Source organism: Microcebus murinus, chromosome 7 (genome assembly GCF_040939455.1).
Source record: "Microcebus murinus isolate Inina chromosome 7, M.murinus_Inina_mat1.0, whole genome shotgun sequence".
NCBI lineage: Eukaryota > Metazoa > Chordata > Mammalia > Primates > Cheirogaleidae > Microcebus > Microcebus murinus.
Window position 1 is genome coordinate 79,100,154 of NC_134110.1, and position 11,848 is coordinate 79,112,001.

At 41.3% G+C, this 11,848-nt stretch overlaps 1 long non-coding RNA gene across 1 annotated transcript; it reads left to right on the top strand.

Annotated features, from left to right (window-relative positions):
• Window positions 1–1,809: 1,809 nt before the first annotated feature.
• On the top strand, window positions 1,810–11,519 carry LOC105857569 (uncharacterized). The gene is made up of 3 exons (XR_012920195.1): window positions 1,810–1,999; window positions 2,836–3,026; window positions 5,081–11,519. It is a non-coding gene; the product is annotated as an uncharacterized LOC105857569 (long non-coding RNA).
• Window positions 11,520–11,848: the final 329 nt, after the last annotated feature.

Below are 11,848 nucleotides of genomic sequence, written 5' to 3' on the forward strand. Positions count from 1 at the left end.
TTCAGGCACACTGGACTCTACTCTGTTCCTTGAACATGAGAGATTTATTTTTGTCCCAGGGCCTTTGCAGTCACTATTCTTTCTGCCTGGAATTCTTTCTCCAAGATAGACACATGGCTGACTCCTTATCATGCATGTCTCAACTAAATTGTCATATCTTCAGAGAAGACTTTCATAAACATGCTGGTTAAAGTAGCTTCCAACCCACAACTCCATGTTTCTCTATTTGGGAAAAATGTTTGGCTATGAATAAAAATAAACCTAACACAGGCCTATCCTGATAGAGCTTCATTTGTCTCACATATTCAGAAGTCCAGGGTAGTTAAGACAAGGCTATGCAAGGCTCAGTGATGACAGCGGGGACTCATGCTCTCTCTTACGTTCTACTCTGCCACCCTTAACATCTTGACTTTCTTCCTTGTGATTATCACTCCATGGTTGCAAGATAGCTGCTGTGCTCCTGGGCATTCTATCTGTGTTCTAAACATGAAGAAGGGAAAGTTCACAGGATCAAAGTTTTTTCTTACATGGTTATGCATTTTATTGGGCAGGGAAGCACTCCTCAGGGTATTTTGTCTGGACTCATGGATTTGTGTCATGCTGCTATCCCTAGAAGTACGGGAGATTGGGGAAATAAGCATTTCATCTTTCTGGCATGTACACTAGAAAATGCAAGGGGCAGGGGGAAGTGAATGATATAGGACAGCTAACCCCAGCCACCTTTTAAGTCAGATTGCTCTGTTTACTTTTGTTTTATAGAATTTATGATTATGTGAAATTAGCTTATTATTTAATTGTTTTCTTACTTATGGAATGCTCTTATTTATGGTAAGCTGCACAAGAATAGTCACCTTATCTCTCTTATTTGTGGCTATGGCTAGAAGAGTCCCCATAATAGGCATTCAATGATCATTTGTTGATTATCAAATAAGCAAATGAACCAAAAAAAGAACACTTGTCTCCATATTACAAATAGATTTCTATAATACACAAAGCATTAGATAATCAAACTTTAATTATAAGCATCCTATACAAATTGACTGTGAAGCCATCAGGATGCTGTTGAGTGAGCTGTCCTTTTGATCTGAGGAATTATAGTGGTCCTATTCACTATGGTTTTATTGATAGGAGTGATGGTATCTTCTGTGAGGTCCACACTCTCTCTCTGAGTTGCCTTTGTGACAGACAGCTCAACTGGCAGGATGTCCATGGGTCAGAGAATCACACCGTCTTCCCACAGGATTCTGCTACTGGCCCTGTTTGGTTTCATGGTATAATTCACCAAACTTCCTGGACACATACAAGCTCTAGAATATTATATGAAAATACAAATGGCATATACACAGGCATGGTCAGAACATGCCACGTTTCTATGCCAATCCAAGATTCCATTTAAAGGAATGGATTTAGTAGTGGCACTCAAGCTCAAGGATGAGCATGGTCCCTGTTGGAATCTAGACATGCCTGGTAATGACTGCTGAGCTAATAGAGTGGTCTTTTTTGCAGAGGGCACTGAAAACCCTCATGGGAATCCCTCACCCTAAGGAAGAGCGAGGCTATTAAGTTCAGGCCAGTACCAGTGTCTTGATGATCAGCAGGGAGAAGAGAATCTGAATACTGCCCCTTATCCTCACATGAGCTCTTCCCGTACTCATATCTGGATCCAGGGGAAATAAGATACTGTAAGTAAATATGGGAAGAATTATTTTCATTACAAATCCTCCAAACACAAGGCACAGAGCCACAGTGCTTTGATGCCTGCGTAATAAGGGTTTACACAAGGGGAGGAAGAAGTGTTCTTTCCCCATCTTCCTGGCTTACAGCCTTGGCTTTGATGTGTGGAGAGCTTCAGAGAATGCAGACCTCTTCAGCTTGTCGAGGTCTCTAGCATGGTAGCTGCATCTTCAGCAACTTTTTCCTGAGCATGTTGGACAACTCTAGGAACACTCAGAAATAAGAAGGACAGACCTGGGTGCAGATGGAGGTTCTACAACAGTAGGTAGGACAGAAAGTTTGAGATGTCGGTTTCAGTATTTGTGATAGGAACCCATTTGAAACATTAGTTCCCACTCCCACATCAGCCTACTGAAGTCCATAGAAAATCGGCTGCATACATTTCTTGAACAAATATTTATAGCCGGGCACTGTACTAGATGCTGAACATAGAGCAGGGAACAAAATAGACAAAGTCCTTACTTTCCTAGAGCTTGCATTCTAGAGGGAGTGTCTTAGTCTCTTCAGACTGCTATAACAAAACACCATAAATGGGATAGCTTATAAACAATAGATATTTATTTCTTACAGTTCTGAAGGGTGGGAAATTCAAGGTCATAGGGCTGGCAGATTTGGTGTCTGGTGAGGACCCTGCTTCTTAGTTTATTGGTGCTATCTTTTTTCTGTAACCTCACATGGAGAAAGGGGCAACGGTCTCACTGAGATTTTTTTAATAATGACACTAAACCCATTCGTGAGGGCTTTACCCTCATGACCAAATCACCTCCTAAATATTCCACTTCCTAATACCATCACCTTGGGGGTTAGGATTTCAACAAAGGAATTTTTGGGAGACACATTCAGACCACGCAGCAAAGAGAGATAAAAAAATAAAGACTTTCACAATAAAATTGATGAAAGGGCTAAAAATTGGATATAAGAAGAAAAATTGAGAATATTTCATCAAGAGTCAAAAGAGATGTTTAGAGAGGATTATTTTGGGGAGGAAAACACCAACTATTCTCCATTTCCACTCAGAGCTTCGAGTCAAAACCAGCATCTCTATGAGCAAGACTAAATCTTATGAAGTCAATCCTTTTTGTCCCCTCTCTGTGCACCTAGAGTCTCATTGCCTCTGCCACACATGTGGCTTGGCATTGTGATTTATGAGCATGCTGTCTCTGTGGCTGGACTGTGAGCTCCTGCACCCCAGGCTCTGCAGAGTCCTGTGCAGTGGCGAGCCCATTGCAGGGGCTCGAGACATATCTGGTGACCATCCGACAGAGTGAATGAATGGAGTCCCGTTGCAACAGGTGAGGTTTAGGTCAGACATAAATGCTTCTTGTCAGGCGCATGAAATGCTAAAACAGCTGTGAGGGGGAGGTTGTGGTTCACACCATGTCAGGCTTCAGCTCAGGGAGGATTAGCCTGTTGGTTGCAGCAAAGTCACCAGGAGTGGGTCACTCTAAGTCATTCTGGAGAGCCAGGAGTTCAGTGCAGCTCACTGTCCTCTGAGAAAGCCTGTGTGAATACACAGGGTTTCAGAAGCCTAGAAATAGATAGGGGGGTGGGGGTCACGGTTCAGGGGACTCTGATGAATCTCAGGCCAAATCCTAAAAATATTCTACCATTTACTACCTTGACCAGAAAAAGTATGTGTGTAATCAGCTTGTCAAGTTCTGCAAAATGTTTGGAATTTTTATGAATGACCCATATTTTATCCATGCCATTCCCATCCTAAAAAGCAATATATGCCATGAAATCACCTCTTGAAGGCAGGGAAGGTCCTGACCTAGTATGCAGCGGCTATTTGATATCTTTGGGGAATACGAATGCAAGGGAATGAGAAATGAAGCACCCTGGCTATCTGGCAACACTGAAAAAGAATAAATAAATAAATGCAAAATAGGAAAGAGAGGACTAAATAATGACACCACACCTTGGCCATTGTTGGTCTACTTTGACCAAGACCTGTAGCAGAAATGCATTTTATATTATGATCCAGCCCACAGTAACGATACATCATCCATCTACCTTCTTGAAATAAAAATTTCACGAAACAATATTTACCTTTTCTATGGGCAGTGTGCTCTGATATTTCCTACTCTACTCTTTTTCTTATTTTTTAAAAAAGCTGGGCATAGCCTACTAAATTGAGTGGGCTGTGGCTGTCAATTTGGAATACACTGCCCCAGGTGGCTTTAGAGTGATTTGGTTATGTGGTTAATTGGGGCTGAAACATCGTTCTGTAATGTGAGTTGCTGGAACATCTCAGGGCTTGAAGCCTGTGCAGAGAATGTTGACATCTGTCTTTGTGCTGCTCCAGGCAGGTTTGGGAGCCTATTAGCGCTGTGCTTCCAAAGCATGCTGGGTGAAGGGTCAAGGGACTGAGTGAGTAGAGTCACTCCTGTGTCTCTCGGCCTCGAGTCTTCCAACATCTCCACTCACAAGACAGAACTTCAGCAAAATCTCTTTGATTCAGACTCTGTGACAGAACGGAATCTGTTATCATTTAGTTAGGAGTTAGTACAAATGCTAGTCTGAGAAATGCAAATTTATTCAAGTGATATTTTTAAGTCCTACACAGAAAATTTCAGAGTCTTCTCATTGTATTCTGAAATGCTAATCAAGGTTGGGGCGTTGGGAAAATGAAGTCCCTCCCACCGCTACTCTTACTTCCCTCTGTCAGACAGATAATCTGAATCCAGAGAATTTGATTCTAGTGGCCATGTCCTTGGTTTAGAGAGGAGACGCTGGGTCTTAGGCTAGCGGAAAGGAGCCTGTTGCACCTCCATGTGAGAAGGGCAGTCCTGCTAATAAAAAAATGATTCTTCCACCAGGAATGGATTATTCAATGTTATGCTGAGAAAAATGAGCGTTTTAAGGGTCAGAGGTTAGTGTTAGTATTGTCAAGTCAGAGATGCCCTTAAGGTCCCCTAGTGAGGAAACAGAAGATCCGGGTCCCTTGCTGGAAGGAAGCTCAGATTTGGGTGGAAGGAGTCCTCTTCCCCTTTGCTCTGGGACCCGGGCAGACACCAGCTCTTTTTAGTCACTGATGTATATCTAGTGTCTCACAAGGGTTTGGCATAGTCTGGGGACTTAAAAAGTAGTTGTGGGACAACTGACAGGACAACTCCCTTTCCTGGGAGGCCTATGCCTTGAGGTTTTTCCTTTATGTGGCACAAGGGCAGTTGACAAGAGCCAGAAATTCCATTCTGTCCTCCTCCACTGTAATTCCCCTCCGAGATGCCATGAGCCTCTCAGTAAAGAGCTTTCGTGTGTGTGCACTCGCCATGCCACGGGGTGGTCAGGGGTTGTGGCCTTGTGGCCAGGGCAAGGGACTAATGTGTGCTCTTTTTCTTTCCAGGCTCTTCTGTGCACTGAGATGTGGAATCCCCTGGAATCCTCCCACCGGAGGCATAGGGACCGACTGGGAAAAGGCTCAGCTCTCTGCTAGCACCATGGGCCAGCAAAGGAACCCCTTGCAGAAGGAAAGAGGGCTGCAGCAGCACCTGAGTTTAATGATGTGGCTTTGGAGAAACCCCAAAGAGGTCTGCTCTGTGTTATATGTGGCTATTGTGCTGATTTTTACTTCCACTCTGCTGTAATTATCTTTAGGCACCCATCCATCTATTGCCTTAAAGATACGAATACAAACTTCTGGATTTTTTACAGCATCTCCAGTCCTACAGTCTTTCTGTTTTTGTTTTTGTTATTTCCCCCCTGAAATGTTGGCTGTGTTTTCAGAAAATTTTTGTTAGGGAAGACATGATGTTTGGAACACATGTAGGAGACTGACTGAGATTTGTGTGTGCTTGTGTCTATAAGATCAATGCCAGCTTCCAGAAGGATAGCTCTCACGGGGCCAGCCACACTTTCTACTTGTGAACTGCACGAGGCTTAGCAATGGTACACAGTAAAATAGATGTGAAGTATAGAATAGACTCACAGATCTTGCTAATGGAGTAGAGTCACTATGAACCAGAAAAGGCTTATTGCTGCTAGAAATCATGCAGTTATAAGGAATCTAAAGTCAAACAGTTGTGCAATGTTAGGGTAAAACCAACTATACCTTCTCAATGGGAGAATATAGCAAATGAGTGGCCCTGTTTTCTGTAGATTTAGGAAATCACTAATAAGGCATGAGGCCTATAAGAGTTTTAACAGTATATTAACTTTATAGAGGAATCCAATGCCAAAACTGTTAAAAGGAAATATTGACATGACTATGGATTGCCTTTCTTTACCCAACATTTTCCTCTAGCAATCTTTCAAAGCTTCATGAGTATGTTAGCTATTTTTTTTTTAAACTACATTTAACAAATGAAGACACTAAAATAGGAAGAGTTTAGAATTCAAGTTCCAGTTTTGGATGGTTTTCAAAACATGTTCTCTTAGATGATCTCATTAAATTATAACAATCCTGTAAGATGATGCTATTAGGATTAGTTCTGTTGAGGTAGAAAAAGATTGGAAGAAGCTGGAAGCTAGACACTCATTGCTCCTTACCTCTGTCCCTAGAAACGTGCGCTGAGGCCAAAGCAAAGGCTAATCCAAAGCCTTTGTTAGCACAAGGCTTTTGCCCCTTGAATCCTAGCACGTGTCTGGGGGCCTGGGGGCACTGCCTGGAGGACTCCTGTGAGAAGTGGGCCAAGGTCCGTCCTTGCTGCTTGCCTCTAAGCTGCACTTCATTCTCAGCCCTCTGTTTTCTTCCTCTGAGTCCAAGGAGAGGATGGGTCCAAGAAAAGATGAGACAAGAAAAGGATGGAAAAGGAGATTCTTTCTAAGCCTAGAGCAGGCCTGGCTTATTTTACCTCATTAGAGCAGAACAGCTCCTAGACTGGAGTAGCTCAGGACCTGTCTGAGTTACTGGCCCTGAGGGCTTAGCGATTCAAAGTGATCACAGGTCTTTAGAGGGTGAGACCCTACTTCTCACCACTCAGTTTAGGAACAGTCCTTGGTTCATCCATATCAGCTGGCATTCTCCTTAGGGAATAGAAAGGAGGGGATGCAGGAAGAATGTAAGGTAGACTTGAGCTCCCTCACAGATTAATAATTATTCCTATATCATAGTTGAAGACACTAAGACTCTGAAGTTTAAGTGGCTTGTTCCAAGTCACAGAGCTGGGCAGGGGTAAGCCACAAACCTGGGTCTTCTCTCTCCAAGCTCAATACAACAATCGCATCCGTTCCGGCCTTCTGTCTGGCCCACAGAACTGCATTGCCTGTTCTCCCACTCCCCACTTCCTGCTGAGTTTGGGCACATTGAGCAGACTGGGCCATTGCCACTAAAGAGCTGTGAAATGGAATGCAGGGAATATATATGAGTCTATAGTGAGTGTAGTTTCTCATGTGCAGAGGAAGGAAAGGATCTGATACATGAAGAAAGATTTAAAGGAGCTAAATAGGTGGAACCGGGATACTTAATAACTACGAGGCATATGATTATCAGGCTGCAAATATTTGAAGGATAGAAACACCTGAAAAGTTGAACTATTTAGCATGGAATATAGGATATAATGAATGAATGAATAATGGGAAGTCGAAACAGGTAGCATGTGTGGCATGAATACACTGGACAAAGGGATGAGTCACATCCTGGGCAGGACAGAGCGGAACGGCGTGAGATTTCATTATGCTACTCAGAATGGTGTGCAATTTAAAAGTCATGAATTGTTTATTTCTGGAAATTTTCATTTCATATTTTCAGACTGTGGTTAACTGTGGGTAACTGAAACTGTGAAAAGCAAAACCACAGATAAGGGGTAACTACAGGTAAATCCCTTAGAAGAGTGGCTTGAGTCTAACAAGCATCAGTACATGTTGTTTATATTTTTGAATTTTATATACTAATGAGCCTTATGGTAGACTAACTTTGTGTTTATCTCTTTAATAGATTGTGAGCTGCTGGGTACTGACTAAAGATATATATTCACTTTCTTTGGCTCATTTAACACTTTTTAAAATTGATACATAATAGTTGTACATATTTTTAGGGTACATATGATATTTTGATACATGCATATAATGTATAATAATCAAATCAGAGAAACTGGGACATCCATCACCCTAAACATTTATCATTTCTTTGTGTTAGAAATATTCCAAATTTTCTCTTCTAGCTATTTTCAAATGTACAATAAATTATTATTAACTGTAGTTACTCTATTGTGCTATGGAACACTAGAACTTATTCCTTCTGTCTAACTGTAAGCTTATACCCATTCACCAACCTCTCTTCATCCCCACCCCCACTCTTCACGGCCTCTGGTAACCATCATTCTCCTCTCTATCTCCATAGATCAACTTTTTTAGCTTCCACATATGAGCGAGATCATGTCATACTTGTCTTTCTGTGTCTGGCTTATTTCATTTAATGTAACATCATCCAAGCTCATCCATGTTGCTGCAAAAGACAGAATTTCATTCTTTCATACACACTGCATTTTCTTTATCTATTCATTCACTGATGGACACTTAAGTTGATTCCATATCTTGGTTATTGTGAATACTGCTGCACTAAACATGGGAGTGCAATATCTCTTTGACATACTGATTTCCTTTCTTTTATATATATACCAGCAGTGGGATTGCTGGATCATTACAGTAGTTCTATTTGTAGTTTTTTGAGGAACCTCCATACTGTATGGCTCTACTAATTTACATTCCTACCAACAGAGTTTGCAAAAATAGACAAGTGGGATTATATCCAGCTAAAAAACTTCTGCACCACAAAGGAAACAATCAACATAGTCAAGAGAGAACCTACAGAATGAGAGAAAATATTTGTGAATCATCTATCCAACAAGGGATTAATAACCATAATATATAAGGAACTCAAACTACTCAATAGCAAAAAGTCCCACAAATAATCTGATAAAAAAAATGGGTAAATGATTCCGAATAGGCATTTCTTAAAGGAAGACATACAAATAGCAAATAGGTACATGAAGAAATGCTCAACATCACCAATCAATCCAAAACAAAACCACAATGAGATATCATCTCACTCCAATTAAAATAACTTATCAAAAAGACAAAAAACAGATGGTGTCAAGGATGTGGAGAAAAGGGAACTCTCATTAACAAATAGTTTTGAATACCACTATGTGTTAAATACTGGGATGCAGCGAATAAGCCATGCTCACTGTCAACCCTTTTTAAGGCCTAGAACATTCCCAGAAGAGAATATGTGCTTACAAGTATTCGTAGAGTCTAAGTGGAATTAGGACTGATAGAAATAACTGCATTTCATGGCAAGGTGGCCCTGGTATATCCAAGTAAAGTCAGACTATAAAGTCTGTTCCAGGTCCAAAGAATAATGAGAATGATAACTTGGACTCAAGTGACATTGCTGTCATGTGGGGTTACTGCCAAGGCAGCAAACAAATACTGCAAAGTCTGTATCAGAGCTAAAGATATGAGCGAAGTGACAGGACCACCATGAGGTGGTTTCAACAGCCCACTCAGCCCACAAAGCCAGATGGTTGTGTCTTTTTATACCTTTTGGGATGGTCTGAGGCATGGCATCACTCAAAGTTTGCCCTGTGACTAGATAAGGAAATTCTTATTGTGCCTGTTATAGCCACATCAGTCCACATTCTTTTCCTCACTATGCCTTCAGGCCTATTCAAATTAACCAAGGCATTTTGGAAATAGGAGGTTTTGCCTTCCTAGCTCAGATGAAAAACCTCTTTGGTGGCCTAATCAGGATAACTATCAGCAAGGGGGATGAAAAGAGGTGTGTAGGTTTTGACATACATAAGAAGGATAGTAGATTGGACTTGATTATTTGAATGTACAAAATATATCAGTGAGGATGCAAATAATTGAAACCCTTTCTAACACTGGCGAAAACAAAGGAAATGTATTGTCTTAACAGAAGACTTAAGGTTGGGACCAGCTTCGAGGTTTGTAGGTTCATCCGCCTAACATTCTCTGTCTCTCTGCCATCCACAGCATTGGTTTCAGCCTAAGGCTGGTTTCCCAACAAACCCATTGATGGCTACTCTCAGTGACATGATTTGGTTTTTGTTTTTGAGACAGGATCTCACTCTGTCACCCAGGCTAGAGTGTAGTGGTGTCATAGCTCACTGCAATTTCAAAGTCCTGGGCTCAAGATATCCTCTCGTCTCAGCCTCCTGAGTAGCTGGGACTACTGGTGCGTGTCACTATACCTGGCTAATTTTTCTATTTTATGTAGAGATGGGCTCTTGGTCTTGCTCAGGCTGGTTTTAAGCAATCCTCCCACTTTGGCCTCCCAGAATTCTAGTATTACAAGCTTGAGCCAAAATGGCTGGCTTTTTGTTGTTGTTGTTGTTGTTCACAGGGAATGGGAGAGAGAAATGAAGTTGCTTTTTCTGAGAAGTCTAGAGCAAGCCTCTTCTCATGCTTAGATCTGCCCAGCTCTGAACCAGTTACCAACTAGCAAGGGAGATGAGATTACCATGGTGAACTCACAATCATGGTGGGGAGAGTTTCAGGTGCAATGGATGTTGGGGGAGGCAACCTCAATGTCCATTAACTTAGGCAAGTAGGTAACAGGAGTGCCATTTACTGAATAAAGGAATCTAGGAGGAAGACTTGGTCTGGGGAGAAGATGATGAACTTATTTTTAGACTTGCATCCTAATGTTTGTTTTCACTTCATATAAGAGTCCAGAGGATACTTGGACCACTAGAGAATTTCTGAGGACATATTCTTAACTAAAAAGAGTGTGGGCCCAACAGGTTAGACACTCTGTTAGAAGCCTTCTTCTATTGCTAATGTGGATCCTATCCTAGCTGTGGCCAAACCGGTCCTGCCGCACTGCAGAAAATCCATGTGTGAATAGTTTTCTGCTCCCAAGGGGATGTTCAATTGCTCCTTACAAAAATCATCTCAGCATGCTACCATGGGGAGGTAGGAGTGCACTACAAACACTTGCTGCAAATGCCAGCTTGAACCTATGGTGTGTTTGGAATTCACAATTACCTGGCAAAGCATAACCTTCAAGAGATCTTGAGAAGCAGCATGTGTGGTGGTTAGGAACATGGATACAAGAGTTGAAGTGTCGGGGTTCAAGCCTCAGCTCTACCTCTACAAACCGTGTGCCCCTGAATCAATTACTTAATCTGTACCCACTTTCCTCACCTGCAAAGTGGCGAGGATTGTGATAATAATAGAATCTACTTCACGGTCTTGTTAGCGAGTTAATCATACCTGAAATGCTTACTAAAGTGCCCGGCACATAGGAAGTACTCTTTACTTGCTTGGATGCTAATTATTTTTAAAGAAATAAATTCTGAAGGTAAAAGTCTATACCTTTCTTCGTTTTATCAACACAGTCTAAACCAAAATGTGTGCTCAGGTTTTGATTAGCCTGTTTCTTTGTAGCTCAGCCCTGTAACTTGATACAGAATCAAAAGCCCATCCCAGAGGGTGGTGGTGGCCTTAGGGCTGCTTAACACCAAAGCTGCAGTCTCAGGCCTCCTCAGGACATGGCTCCATCTCAGCCACAGGTGGCCTTGTTTAACTGATTACATCCAATTAAAGGGAAGGTCTTAATCTGCCTTGCTAGCACTTAGAATCAGCTAAAATGTTTGACATCACTTCCTGAAGCTAAGATCCCCTGCTTCCTCTTTCCCACACAAGACAAGCAAAAAGAAACAAATATTCAAATGGAGGCATTTTCAAAGTCCTTTAAAATTTGTATTGAAAAGATGATTTCTCCTTCCCTTTTGCTTTTGATGTATTTATAAATCACTTATGGAATAAATAATACTGGGGAACTAGAAATATCTACTATAAATATTTTAGGATCTTTTTTCCAGGCTTTTATCGTATTTATAGATTGTATTTGATACAGATGTGATCAAAGTTTAAATACAATTTCGTATTCTGAATTTGGTTTCATATAACTTTATAAATATCTCCTATGTTGCTATATATTTACATTCGTTGTTAAAATTTGTGATAGTTGTATTTCACCATGTTTGTTTTTCCATTGTTGAACATTTAGTTTTAAGAATTATATCTTATAATTTCAATGATTTCCTCCCCATCCCCAGTATTTTTAGTTTCTTGTTTGTTTGTTTGTTTGTTTTTGAGACAAAGTGTCACTCTGTGGCCCAGGCTAGAGTGTCCTGGCATCAGC